This window comes from Hemitrygon akajei, chromosome 16, assembly GCF_048418815.1.
Source record: "Hemitrygon akajei chromosome 16, sHemAka1.3, whole genome shotgun sequence".
In the NCBI taxonomy this organism is placed as follows: Eukaryota; Metazoa; Chordata; class Chondrichthyes; order Myliobatiformes; family Dasyatidae; genus Hemitrygon; species Hemitrygon akajei.
Window position 1 is genome coordinate 46533580 of NC_133139.1, and position 15660 is coordinate 46549239.

At 42.8% G+C, this 15660-nt stretch overlaps 1 protein-coding gene across 1 annotated transcript in view; it reads right to left on the bottom strand.

The window, feature by feature from the left end:
* The window catches only part of LOC140740015 (procathepsin L-like), a 46237-nt gene extending 35874 nt beyond the window's left edge, over positions 1-10363 (bottom strand). Inside the window, exon 1 of the mRNA XM_073068796.1 lies at positions 10211-10363. The gene's annotated coding sequence lies outside the window, so the exon portion shown is untranslated. The remainder of the gene's footprint in view (positions 1-10210) is intronic.
* Positions 10364-15660: the final 5297 nt, after the last annotated feature.

The window sequence follows — 15660 nt, forward strand, 5'->3', positions numbered from 1 at the left end:
GATATAAGTTGTTGGTGAGATCACCCTTTTAGTACTGAGTACAGTTTTGGCCATCTTGTTATAGGCAAGATATTATCAAGCTGGAAAGGGTGTATTGGATACTTACAAGGATTCTTCCTATATTAGAGGGCCTGATTACAAGAGGTTGGCCAAGCTGGATCTTCATTCCTTGGAACATAGGAGAATGAGAGGTGACCTTACATAACTTTATAAAACCATGAAAGGTATGGATATGGTCATTGTCTTCTTCTGAAGACTGGGGAGAACTAGACAGCAAAACTAGTAGGCACAGATACAAGGGGAGAAATTTGAAAGAGACCAGAGGGGTAACTTCTTTACAGAGGGTAATGAGCACCTGGAATGTGCTGCTGGGGGATGTTGCAACACTTAAGAAACATTTGGATAGGTTGGTGGCAGGAAAGGGCAACTGGGATGAGCAGGGAGGGTGCTGTGGTTGGCACGGTTCAGTGGGATCGAAGGACCCAGTGGAATACTGTAGTGCTCTTTATATCAGTAGGGATGGGAGATAATAAATACAAGAGGCACAAGGTATGAGTATTTTGTTTACATTGCAGGACTTGCAGGTCAGTATTCTGGAAATCAGCTGACTCTCATGGGGGTGGCCAATGGGAAGTGTCCCAGGACAGTGACCACCCCCTCCCACCACCAAGTTCACACAGCATAATATCATCCTACACAGGATGCCTCCTACACAAGGGTGAAGTCAAATTCCTGAGTTAACAATGATCCAATGGGTATTACAGTGCTTCACACAAGCAACCAGAGAAAAGAAACAACTGCATGATTCTGAGGAGTAAATGTATTGTACAATTTTAAGTCAGAAATATTTGGTAAATACATTTGTTTAAGATAAAATCTAAAAGTCTAAAATCTTTTAGCCATAAAATGGAAGCAGTAAGGAGGATGCAAGCTAAGTCATGGAGGTCAAGATGAAAATGTTTCCATACACAAGATGTAGATTGTGCTAATGTACTCAGCAATCAACAGATAAGGACTGGTTTCAGCAGGCCAGGGCAGATACACCACTCTCATCCCTTCACCCAGTTCATAAGGAACAGATAAAGATCCAAAGTTGTGAGAATCTGCTGGTGGCTGATGAGAAAAGATGCTTTTTATCTGATGATTTACACATGAAATACTGTTGTTGGTTAGTAAGAATTAGACAATTCTTCCAGGACTTCAGTGCTGGATAAAGCACTAGGATCTATTAGATGAAAGATAATAATAGGCTTGGGCAGAATCAATGTGGATTTATGGACATGGTCAATGAATTTTTTTTTCTTGTTTATTTTCAGGATCTGGTTGTCACTGGCAGGGCCAATATTTGTTGCCAACCCCAAACACCCTTCAGAAGGTGATGGTGAACTACCTTCTTGAACTGCTGCAAACTTCCTTTAGAAGAAACTCCCAAACACTACAGAACTACAGAATTCTGCATTATATCCCTTGGCAGTGAAGGATCGGGAATATCTTTCCAGTTAAGGTGCATGTGACTTGGAGGGGAACTTGCAGGTTGTCCATGTGCCCTGCTGCCCTTGCACTTCTAGAAACATAGAAAATAGGTGCAGGAGTAGGCCATTCAGCCCTTCAAGCCTGCACCACCATTCAGTATGATCATGGCTGATCATCCAACTCAGAACCCTGTACCTCCTTTCTCTCCATACCCCCTGATCCCTTTAGCCACAAGGGCCATATCTAACTTCCTCTTAAATATAGCCAATGAACCAGCCTCAACTGTTTCCTGTGGCAGAGAATTCCACAGATTCACTACTCTCTGTGTGAAGAAGTTTTTCCTCATCTCAGTCTTAAAAGGCTTCCCCTTTATCCTTAAACTGTGACCCCTCATTCTGGACTTCCCCAACATCAGAAACAATCTTCCTGCATCTAGCCTGTCCAATCCCTTTAGAATTTTATACGTTTCAATAAGATCCCCCCCTCAATCTTCTAAATTCTAGTGAGTATAAGCCTAGTCGATCCAGTCTATCTTCATATGAAAGTCCTGCCATCCCAGGAATCAACCTGGTGAACCTTCTTTGTACTCCCTCTATGGCAAGAATGTCTTTCCTCAGATTAGGGGACCAAAACTGCACACAATACTCTAGGTGTGGTCTCACCAAGGCCTTGTACAACTGCAGTAGAACCTCCCTGCTCCTGTACTCAAATCCTTTTGCTATAAATGCCAACATACCATTTGCCTTTTTCACCGCCTGCTGTACCTGTATGCCCACCTTCAATGACTAGTGTACAATGACACCCAGGTCTCGTTGCACCTCCCCTTTTCCTAATCGGCCACCGTTCACATAATAATCTGTTTTCCTGTTCTTGCAACCAAAGTGGATAACCTCACATTTATCCACATTAAATTGCATCTGCTATGAATTTGCCCACTCACCTAACCTATCCAAATCACCCTGCATCCTCTTAGCATCCTCCTCACAGCTAACACCACCGCCCAGCTTCGTGTCATCTGCAAACTTGGAGATGCTGCATTTAATTCCCTCATCTAAATCATTAATATATATTGTAAACAACTAGGGTCCCGGCACTGAGCCTTGCGATACCCCACTAGTCACTGCCTGCCATTCTGAAAAGGTCCCGTTTACTCCCACTCTTTGCTTCCTGTCTGCCAACCAATTCTCTATCCACATCAATACCAATACCCCCAATACCATGTGCTTTAAGTTTGCACACTAATCTCCTGTGTGGGACCTTGTCAAAAGCCTTTTGAAAGTCTAAATATACCACATCCACTGGCTCTCCCCATCCACTCTACTAGTTACATCTTCAAAAAATTCTATAAAATTCATCAGACATGATTTTCCTTTCACAAATCCATGCTGACTTTGTCCGATGATTTCTCTGGGTGTTAGGGATCATGGGTGTGGGAGATGCTGATGCCTGGGCCAGTCACTGTAGTGCATTTTGTAGCTAGTCTGCACTGCAGCCATTGTGTACCACTGACAGAGAGAATGGATGCTTTGATTCATTGAAGAGTCACCAATCAATATGGCTGCTTTGTTCTGGATGATGTCAAGTTCCTTGAGAGTCATTAGTGCTGCACAACAGGCACGTGGAGAACATTCCATCACTCACTTTGTAGATGACAGAATGGTCTTGCTGATGGATTACTCACTGTAGAATGCCCAACCTCTGCCCTGCTCTCGTAGCCATAATACTTCTGTGCTAGTCTAATCAAGTTCCTGCTGAGTAATGACTGCCAGGATATTGATAGTGGGGAGCACAGTGATGGCAATTCCATTGAGTGTCAAGGGAGGTGACTAATCTCTGTTGGAGTTGGTTCTTACCTAGCATTCTATTATCAGGCTATGCCTGAATTGTGCAATGCAGAAACAGATAGCTTCAATTCTGCGGAGTTTCAAATGGAAGTAACCATTGTATAACCATTAACACACATCCCCCTGTCCTAATGATGGAAGGAAGGTTATAGATGAAGCAACTGAAGATGATTGGGTCCAGTTTACTGCCCTGATAAACTCCTGCAGTCATGTCTTGGAGCTGGGATGATTGGACCTTCGACAATCACTGATGCCCACTCTCTTCAGTTGTACCAGGGTACCTTGATACCACACTTGGTCAAATGCTACCTTGATGTCACAGATTATCAATATTATCTGATCTCTGGAAATCATCCCTTTGGTCCACATTAGGACCAAAGGCCGCAATGAGAACAGTCCTAGCAAAATCAAACTGTGCATCAGCTTTTGGTATGTTAAAAACACCTTCCATTACTTTGAGAAAGTTGAGAAAAGACTAATTTAGCAGTAATTAGACCAATTGGATTTGTCCTGATCTTTGTGAATAGGATATTCTACATTGCCCAGCAAATGCCAGTTTGGCAACTGTCCTGGAACTGCTTGGCTAGAGTCACAGCTCGTTCTTGAGCACAGGTCTTCAGAACTACAGCTGGGATGTCATCTGCTCCTCGAGCCTCACTGTACCCAGTAATCTCAGCTGTTTATTATTACCTGTGGAGAATTGAATTGTCCAAAGACTGGTTTTTGTGATGGCGGGGATCTCAGAAGGCCAAAATTAATCACCCACTTCTGACTGAACATGGTTAAGATCCTTCAGCCTACCTTTGGCACTCTGTGCTGGTCCACAGAGATGGTCGTGGAGCCTACTCTACATGTCAGTTGTTGAATTGTCCATTACCATTCCTAACTAGATGTGGTAGGAGTGCAGAGCTATGATCTGATCCATTGGATGCGAGATGGCTTGGTTCCCATACTGAATGGATCAAATCAAAGGCCACATGTTGCAGACTCACCAGGCCTGCCACTTGTCCTTTGTATGTATGTGTGATACTGTTATCAGCTTGTCCTTCTGCACTCCTCACTGTCCAGCCATGTGGACAGGATAAGCCAGGGGAGGAGGCTAGCATAATGTTTGCAAGGTATGCTTCTGTGATTACAACTATTTCAGACTGTTTCTCAACTAGTCTCCATGACAGTTCTCCCAATTTAGAAAGCCGTCCCCAGATGTTTGAGAGGCAAGCATTGAGCTGGGTGTGACTTTACTCTGTCTGCATTTATTCTTCACACATTTTCATCAACCTCCCCCAGATTTTCTCTCTCACCAACACAACAGGGGTGATATAGCAGTCATATAACTTACCAATCTGCAGGTTGGTGCAGATTGGTGAGGAAACTCCGCACAGACAGTAGCGGAGGTCAGAGTGAATCCAGCTCACTGAAGCTGAAGACAGCGGCTTCACTGGAACTAGGGTGTCCTTATACTCAAGTCACTGAGTTACACTAAACAACTGAAGAATTACCTTCACAAAAAGAGGCTTTGAAGACAAGGGTAGAGACGTCTATTTTCCAATAATAGACCTCTGATGAAGCCACATCTGGAATTTGGATTAGGTCTAGTCTCCCTATCAAATAATATACTTGTGATAGAAAGGATGCAGCTAAGATTGATTCCTCCCCATTCCAGTGCAACACTCTGAAGAGCTTTTGGTGGTAAATTATGTCAGTTCATTACCCTATAAAACATGCTAAATATTCTTAAAACATGGTAACTTCCAACTGGCTTTCACATCTCCTTAAATGTGTTGGCAATAAACATTCCTTACTTTCCTATTGTAACCGTTTAAAAAAAAATATTGTATTTAGCATTAATATCTAACTGGGAAAGTTGGATTAGCTTTGCCTGGAATTGTGATCCGAGAAATAGGATTAGATAAATTCCCTCATTCATAATGTGCAAACAGTACATAATTTATATGCCGATAGTCACTCTGAGTAATGTTTAATTAAGCTTTTCTATTGCTTAGTATAGATCAAGGTGTCTGGACAGATAACTGCAACTCTGTTCTGATGCTAGTGCTAACCAGAGGGGGTCATCTGGGACGGGATTCTCTTTCTGTGGTCAAGATCCAAGGGAACTCATTCTCTATCGGATTCCTCCTTCCCTGAATTACCCTCGTTCAGGTATACGACCATTTGGGGGGTGGGGGGTCAGCACAATGATGTCACTGCTGGTACCTATTTAGTGAGGAGCAGTTTGTCTGCATCACACAGATCAGGTTGCAACATCATTTAAATGCCAGTAAATGATCCAAGTGTTTTCAGAAGGCAAGGATGCTCCAGTTGTACAGCTTTTGCGTGAACTCCAACTTGGCATTAACTGCTAACCTAAACAATTACCAGAACAAAAATATATGCAATCCAACTTCAAAACAACAATTCTCAAATACAGAAAGGAAGTAGATTGTTTCCCCTTCATTAATTTTCTTTCAGACCCTTGTTTCTGTATTTAGGCTTTGAAAGATTTTTATTTCTGGTTTTAATCTTGTTCCTAGTTTCTAAACATTGGTCATGTTTTAGTTTTGGACAGAAACTTACAAGGGGGGGGGGGGTGTCTCTCATTAACTTTCTCCAATCTAGGGTTTTCAGATTTTTTTCAATAAACCATTTGATGGATATTCACTATCCAGTGCCTGAGAGGCTTATTGCCAACCTCAGCTTTCTAGCACAGCAACATGTCCTTTCCAAAGGGTCAGAGTTGTTTGTGACAATGTGAAACTTCTAACCAATATTTCTTACTCAGCTTGTTGTAAACAAGAACTAGTCTTCAGTTCTAAATGCAAGTAACAAGCAATAATCAGTCTGAAGTGAAAAGGGGAGCTTTGTAAACAAACAACGCTGTCTACAGAGCAGAGCAGTAGGTGACTGGCTGCTCAAGAGATGTGGTGAAATGACTATGAGACGTTCTGATCTGCATCAGCTAAACGTAAAACAATGGGGTCATGTTACTTGCCGTACATCAAACCAAAGCATTTACAGCTAAGCTATTTGCATCATTGTGATAGAGATCAAGGAAGTTTCCAGACCAAACTTATTTTGTCACTTAGCAAATCAAACCTCGTCACAGGTATGATCAATGAATAGTTGGAATATTTGTGGGCTCAGAGTCAGCCTCACAGCATTAACTTTGGGTGACTGGGATCTCTTTCCGTAGAAACTTTTAGACCATCTGTGTGAATTACTTTGCGGCAGCAAAGGCATCTGAAAAACATCACAAGCAAATAATGTCAACTAGTAGCAAAACAGTATAAATGCTAGAAAGAATTGGTGATTGTTAGGAATGACAGAAAGATAGGGTGACAGAAAGAAGAAACAAGAAAATCTGCTGATGCTGGAAATCCAAGCAACACACACAAAATGCAGGAGGAACTCAGCAGACTGGGCATCATCTATGGAAAAGAGTACAGTCGATGTTTTGATCCTGCTGAAGGGTCTCGGCCCGAAACGTCAACTGTACTCTTTTCCACAGATGCTGCCTGGCCTGCTGAGTTCCCCCAGAATTTTGTGTGTGTTGGCAGAAAGAAGAATTAGAATTAATTCCTCAACCTTCAGTTCTTGTAATGGACAACTTGATGGCATATTCTTTTAGTTCATAGAAAATACACGTGTTTGGAAAATCTTTGTAGTTTATAAATCTTTTGGAATTTGGAAATCTTTTATAACATCAGAAATCCTCTGAATTTTAAGTATGAGGAAGAACTATCTGTCCAAATCTAAACTTGCTTCATTAAAAATAAACTGCGTTTAAACTACCTTGTTAGCTGTAGGTATCTCCTCCTTGGCAGGAAGGAGGAAACCACCATTGAAATAGTAAGTATTAGAAGCTAGACCGTGCTGTAGAGACTAGACAGAGAAGTAAGCTAAACTTTGAAGAGTAGGGTATAACAGTACAAACTCCTGAGAGTGTGGGTACCTGTAGATGCCTGGATTGATACCTTGTCCTCCCAAAGTTCCAAACTTGCCTGCATTAAATTTCACCTGCCATTTTCCCTCCCATTTCCCAGTGATCAGTGATCAGCAATAGGGTTAATATTAATGGCAATGCTACCTCTTTTTCAGTGATACACATGGAAAAGCAGCAACATTACCAATTAGCAAGCATATTGATCATAGCAGGATCAGTGATGGGTATGTCCAGAAGAGACATTACAAATCTGAAAGCTGATGGTTATGAGTCAACAGTCAGAAAGTCATACAGCCAAGGAATGGTCCCTTCAGCCCACCACATGCATTCTGTTCCCATGCACATTAATCATGTCTGTGGTCACTGAGCAAAATTTCATTTATCATCAAAGTATGTATGTAGTATACAACTCAGATTCGTCTTCTCCAGATAGCCATGAAACAAAACCCATGGAAGTTAGTTCAGAGAAAAACAGCAAATCTAATTCCTCCCTCCAACACACACACAAAAGAACAGCAACATGATCATCAACCTCCAAACACCCCCTACCCCCATGAAACACAATAAGAACATCAGCCCCCAAATCCCCCCTCCCCACACAAAAACACAATGAGAACATTGACCACCAGGCCCCCTCCCCCTGGATGAAATGCTACAAGAAAACCAGCCCCCACATACCCTTCTCCCCTATAAGTGGTGGAGATATTAATATGTTAATTGATTTGTCCAGATAAAACCCATGACTTTAATATCTCTTAACCCGATTAAAAAGTAACATTATCTACAAACAAGTGGTCTGGGTAGACCGTGACGTCAGTGTGGTCAGTTACGTGTATCAGTGAATGAGGCAAGGAACTCAACTGCCAAGCTCCTGAAATAAACAAATCAAACAGGACAGCTTGGATATCCCAACTCTCACAAGATCTGTCTAGGCCTCTCTCTAGACCCAGTCCTTAAACCTCTCTACTGCAGTCTGAGGTTCCCAGTGGCTTCAAAAGAGCAGCAATCATACCAGTACCCACGAAGAGCAGAGGGAGCTGCCTCAGTGAATATCACCTGTAACATTCACATCTACTGTGATGAAGTGCTTTGAGAAGCTAGCATTAACTCCCGCCTGAGCAAGATCCTGTACCAGATTAAATTTTCCTATCACCACAACAAGTCTACAGCAGACAAAATCTCACTGGCTCTCCACGCTGCTTTGGAACACCTTGACGACAGTAAGATACAATCAGGCTGGTGGTTATCTATTACAGCTCAGTGTTCAGCAGCACCATCCCGTCAGTATTGATCAATAAACTTCAAAACCTAGGCCTCTGCACCTCCCTTGGCAACTAGATCTTCAACTTCCTGATTGGAAAGCCAGTCAGTGAAGGGTGGTAATAACATTGCCCCCTTGCTGACAGTCTACACAGGCGCACCTCAAAGATGCACACCTAGCCCACTGCTATGATCTCCCTACATCCATATCTGTGTACAAAGCTCAAAGGAAATTATTAAAGTCACCATGTACAACCCTGAGATTCATTTTCTTACAGACATGCTCAATAAATCCTTAATAGAATCAATGAAAGACTGCACCAGCTAGCTGCAAAAGGCAACAAATAATAATAAATAAAAAAGCAATAAATATCGAGAACATGAGATGACGAGTACTTGAAATTAAGTCCATAGGCTGCACGGACATTTCAGTGATAGAGCAAGTGAAGGTGAGTGAAGTTATCCCTTTTGCTTCAAAAGCCTGATGGATGAGGGGTAATAGCTGTTCTTGAACCTGGTGGTGCAAGTCCTGAGCCTCATGTACCTTCTTCCAGATGGCAGCAATGAGAAGAGAGCATGCCCTGGCTGGTGGGGGTCTGATGATATTGATGGCTAAACACAGCTCAATTCTAATCTATAAAGTTGTGAAAGACACCACTGTTACAATGAAACCACAGATGGCAACAAAGAGGTGTACAGATGAGATAGATTGGCTGGCTGGTTGGGTGATATCACAACCACCTTGCACTCAGTTGTGCATCTTGTTTATCAAAGAATTGATTGTGGGGTTGAAGAAGGGAAAGGCATGAAAACACCCACTAGTCCTCATTGAGGGATCAGTAGTGGAAAGATGAGCCTCTGGAGTCAACACTTCAGAGGACCTCTCTGCAGTGACAACGAAGGCAGGGCAGTAGCTTATTTTGTTAGCAGTTTGAAGAGATTTGCTATGTCACAAAGTTTCTACAGACTACCTTGGAGAACTTCTGACAGGCTGCCACAGTGGAGACACAAATGCATGGGTTTGCGAGAGGCTGCGGATAGTTACAGACACCGCCAGTTCACTCCCCACCATCAGGAACTACATCAGGAAGGTGGCATGTATCACTAAGGATTCTCACCATTAGCTCTTGCCGTCTTCTCAATACTACCACGGGGAGGAGGTAAAGGCGCCCGAAAAACTGCACTCAACGATTCCACCCCTGTCATCAGATTTCCCAACGGTACATGAACACTATCAAGTTATGCCTTTATTTGACACTATTTCTTTCGTAATTTCAAGTCCTATTGCCACACAAAACAACAGATTTCACGTCATATGTGAAGGATAACAAATCTGGTTATGATTCGCGAAGCTGCGTGTCTCCGTTGTTTACCTTTGTCCCCACCACACATTCCTTTCTATGTTTTCTCTCTTTACGTTTCACTTCTCACAACTCCCTCCTCCATCCCCTCACTGTACGGCCTTCTCCCCACCCTTCGCTCGGGTAACTTTACAGATTTAAAATTGAAGCCTTGGACGCACGGAACGGGCTGGTTTTGTTCCAGTTTCCTCCCGCGGCCCAACAGTTCTCATTTTGTGCTCAATACCGGTTGGAAGGGCTCCAGAAAAAGTTCCCGCAAGTCCAGCTCCACCGCCGACTAGGTGGCAGTGCCTGGCCGCTGTCAATCACCCCGTTACGGATCGCCGACCTACCTCGGAGTCTGGGTCCGGACGCGACCTGCGAGGATTCCCCGCAGAAACAACTGAAGAGACAGCAGTGAATTTTTGCAAGTTTTATTTCACTGCTCCCATGTGACTTTGCATTCGAACAGCCCAGTCGGATTGTGTAACGCGTGATATTCCCCGTGCTGAGAAAAGTGGAAGCAAATATGCGGTGTAGCTGCAGGCGAAAAAAACGCCGGTCTGGAACTTGGCCTGATTCATGTGTTTTTTTTCATGTATAACTTAGTGTTGCAGGAGCGGTGGCTTGCGGGTAGGTTAGCCCCGCTGTGTACACTTACCCTTAACCTTGCCACTTTTCTCTGAGTAACAGTTGCACGGTATTGATCCCCAGGGCATTTAGTGCGTTTCCTCTGCTACTGACAGAAACTAGCGACTTGTGACCATTGCTGTTTACTTATTAAATCTAGGGGCAGGTGGTGGAGCTTGGGGCTGTGCAGCAACTAGTATTGCATACAGGCCTGGCTAGCTCACCTCTCTCTTGCCCTACAGCATCTGGCAGCTCCATTTCATTTCAATGGAGAGCGTCATGGAAAATGATTCACTGATAGCAGCCTCATCCTTCAGAATTCCCCCTGAGTTGGTGCTTCCAAACTTATGGTGGCCCAGTCCTGCAGAGCCCTCGCTGTCTCCTGCCCAAAATCCACAAGGAGAATTCTGGTAGACCATTGCTTCAGCCTGCTCTTGCCCAATTTAATCCAACCTTGACTCTATCCATTCTTTTCTGGTCATTATCTTCCCCACATATTCATGACACCTCTAATGCCTTCCTCGTTTTGGCGGTTTCCTATTCCCTACAATCCCTTTACACCTCCATCCCACGTCAGGATGGTGTGAGGACCCCTCCCCCCCACTTCCTTCTGGAGCATAGGCCCAACTAGTTCCCTCCCCACACCAACAACCTTGTTGAACGTGTTCTCACACTGAACAACTCCTACAGCCCTACGCACTATTGCCAGATCAAAGATCCAACAATGGACACTTCGCATGGGCCCACATTATTCATGGAATATCTTGGGGGAGGAAGAATGGTCTTTCTTCCAATCTTTCCAAAGCCTACTCCCTCAACATCTTTTCTGATACATCAATGAATGCATTGATATTACTCCTGTACGCAATCTGAATTCAACTGTTTCATTACTTTAACTGCCAATTTCTACCCTGCCCTCACTTTTATATGGACAACCTCTGTCTCTTTCCTTCCTTTGCTGTACCTCTTGGTCTCATCTCAGGAGATGAGCCAGCTGCTAGCATCCATAAGAAGCTTACCAATTCGTATTACTATCTCAACGATTCTCCCTCCCACCATGCCTCCTGTTAGACCCTATTTCCATCCAACATGTTCCTCTAGCTGCCATATTTGCCCAGCTGTTTTCTTTCATTGCTTCCCCCTAGCTTTGTTAACAAAGCCCTTTACTGCATCTCATGCATTTCCTAAAACTCTGCCCTCGCTGCTCTAATCTGACACAGGACAAAAATACAGGTTCTCACCTGATTCCACATTCAACTGATCATTCTCCACAATTTTTGCCACCTACAAGGAGATTTCACCATTAGATACATCTTCTCCTCCTATTTCCATGTTTAGGAAGAACTGACTACCTGATCAATTCTTCTATTCCCACCAACTATCTTCCCCCCCACACTCCCCCTTCCCATCTTAAGGCACTTTCTCATGCAATGACAGTTGCTGCAACATTTACCCTTCTAAACCTTTTCTTCCCATCAACTAGAGATTCAGTCATTCCAGGTGAGGCAGCAATTCACATAATCCATCTACTGCATACGGTGTTCACGATGAGGTCTCCTCTACATTGGAGAAGCTAAACGCAGATTAGCTGAATGCTAGTGTTCTGTCTGCTGGGATCACCCTGAGATTTCCATTGCTTGCCACTTTTAAATCCCCATCCCACTCCGAATCTGATCTAACAGTATGTGGCCTCCTGCATAGTCACAGTGAGACCCTGTGCAGACACGCAGAACACCACCGCATCTTCTGTCTGAGGATGTTGCAGTCCTCTCGACGCAGTGCTCAATCCTGCAGTTTCAGGTAACTTGATTTCTTCTCACCTTCATTGTTTCACTACATTGGTGAGACCTGACATAGACTGGGGGGGCGCTTTCACTCCATCTGCAAAAAGCCCCATTTCACAGTGGCCAACCATTTTAATTCCAATCACCATTGCCATTCTGATATGACCTCCTCTACTGCCACAATAAGGCCACTTTCAAGGTGGAGCAGCATCACCTCATATTCTGTCTAGGTAGCCTCCAACCTGGTGGCATGAACATCAATTTCTCCAACTTCTGGTAATTTTGCCCATTCACCCTTCCCTATTCTTTTTTTTTGTAATTTATTTTTTATTGAAGTTTATCATCAAACAAACATTTCCATAAGATGTATTTCAGATACTGTATATATATATATTTGTCACAAATCTCCACATAATAATTATCTGAGGTATACACTCATAGAAAGGAGAGGAGAGAAAGAACAATCGAAAACTATGTACAAAGTAGGCAACATATTCATTAACTTGTGAGAATAAAATCAGGCCTATGAGGTGTTATGTAGTTAACCCATTTTTCCCAGTATGAATCAAATTGTTCCAACTTATGATTAACAGATGCTGTTATCTTCTCCCATTTTGTAAATGTCCATTGTAATTTCCATCCATACATTTAAGGTTGGGCTCTCCTGTGATAACCATTTCCTTGTAAGGGCCTTTTTACCAGCCACCAACGGTATATTCATTAAATATTTATCTCTTTCCAACCATTCTTGAGGTATATATCCAAAATATATGGTCTTACTCTCTAAAGATGTTTGTAGGGCATTAAGTATCCCACTCCAATAGTCTTTGATAACAGGGCATTCCCAGAAAATATGATAATGGTTTGCATTTTGATTTCCACAACTTCTCCAGCAAACAGGGATGTTACTAACATATTGGGATTTCTGAGAGGGTGTAATAAAATATCTTATCAAGTTTTTCCATCCAAACTCCCTCCATTTCTGTGAACTGGTACACTTCCATTGATACCTCCATATTATTGTCCATTCTTCCTCAGATATAATTATCCCTCCTTCCTTCTCCCATTTTGTTTTAATGTATAAAGTTGAATGTGTTTTGTTATGAACCTCGTAACTGGGTTACTTAACAGCAAAGATAGAGACATCCGTTGGAGTCTGATGATACTATTTTTAACAGTATTTATTAGCAAAAATACACAAAAATAATATCAATGCAAATATACAGATAATATATGTCGTCAATACTAAACCTAAAAGTGTGGGTATAATAATAATCAATAAGAAACAAGCTCTATCGTTGTCTAGGGGATAATGAATTGTCCGATGGAAATCTAAAGTTCGCTTTAGTTCACACAGGCTGCAGCCGTTTGTTCGTCGCTGTGTTATAATTGTTGGAGAGAGAGAGAGAAAGAGAAAAACTTGCCGACTTTCCTTGGTACGGTCTTGATCCGTATCCGTCCTTTAGCTAGACCGTTCCGTGATGGGCCCGCCACCCAGGCAAGGGAGGACGCACACGAGCTCCCACCGGCTTTCGCTTTAAAACGCTGTCACTGGATTTCCAGCGTTTCTCCTGGTGCGTCTAAAGGGGTGTTTCCCAGACCCCTCTTTTATCCTCACTCACGGGGTCTCAGATGTCAATCAGGTTGGGATGATGCAATCCCTCAACCAGACCACTCTGGTTGTCCCCTGAGGGGTTTCAATGAATAGTACAGTACTCAATACACAATTCCGTCTCCAAGAGACAATGGCAGTAATCAGTGGTTCTGTTCCGCTTATGTCAGGAGACATTCCACCTGGTTGTGTATTCTGCGTATCTCTCTCTCCTTTCCTGATATGCTGTGTATCTCTCTCATTTCCTGGCATGCTGTGTATCTCTCTCATCTCCTGGGTCTCAGACCCGAAATAATAGCGATCTTGCGATTCTCAAAAAGGAGGGGGCGACTTTCCACCTTTCGGCCCCTCAGAGTTGCTCCACATTCGTAACAGTTTTAACATTTGACAAACCCTTATACATGCTTGAAATGATTCCACTATCATTGTCTGAATTATATGCTTTTCTAAATAGCCCTATCAGACATGTAGTTGCCTTGGTTACATTTTTAACTGTCCTATTAATATACTGTTGCATCTGTAAATACAGATAAAAGTCTTGTTTTTCTAACAAGTGTTTCTCTTTGAGCATTTCAAAACTAAACATTGTTCCTTCTTTCCTTATATTGCAAATAGCTGTTATTCCTTTAGCTGTCCAGTCCTTAAATCTAGCATCCAGTCTATTCGGTGTAAAATTTGAGTCATATGCAGACCATTTAAGAATTGTAACGTCTCTCTCTCTCTAGTTTATATTCTTTTATAATAATTTTCCATATTTTAAGAGTCCATTTCACTCACGGGTTATCAATAGTGTTTATGTAACTTTGTAGGCTGTTATCAGCCAAAATTGCCTGCATGGGGATGGAAAGCATCCTCTCCTCAAAGTTTTTCCATTGAGCGTCATATGATGGGTTACACCAGCATATCTCCGCTCTCAACTGTGCTGCAAAATAATGATCTCTAAGAGAAGGTAGGCCCCATCCCCCCTTTTACCCTTTCCTGTTCTTCAGTTCCCCATTCTGCCCCCCCATACCTTATATCTTCTCCTCACCTGCTTATCACCGCCCCCCCCCCCCCAGTGCCCCACCTACCTGACTTCATCTATCACTTTCTTCACTCCTTCCCCTCTCCCCATCTTCTTATTCTGGTTTCTTTCCCCTACTTTTTCAGTCCTGATGAGAGGTCTCAACCCAAAACATCGACTGTTTATTCATTTCCTCTGGCATTTTGTGTGTGTTTCTCTGAATTTCCAGCATCTGCAGAATCTCTTGTGTTATTTTTACTTGATTTCTCTGTCTGCGTCAGTTGTCCATCTGTGATAGTGGCTCAGCTTGTTTGATTTTTTTTTTGCCTTCCCGATGTTTGCTGGGAATTGAAGAGGTGTCCAGCCTGACCTGCTGGGCATATTCTCCCACTCTGCATTTCACAACACCCATATTCTTTCATCTGTATTCTCACTGTCTAACTGCCCTCTATTTTACTCATCGAACAGATAACCATGTTTACAGCTTAACCATATAGTCACCCTAGTTTTACACCATCAGAGACATTCCCAACACCCCCCACCACCACCACCACCTACTGTAGCTTTGCAAACTTCATTTGAATCTTTCATTTCTGACAAAGGGTTTTCAATCCGAACCATTGGCTCTGTTTCCCACAGATACAACGTGACGTGGCGAGTGTTTCTGGCATTTTCTGTTTTTATTTTAGCAATCCAAGAATCCTACAATTCCAATTGAAATCTCACCGTAGCAATTGTGAAATTTAAATGCATTTAATAATCTTGCTCATTGTT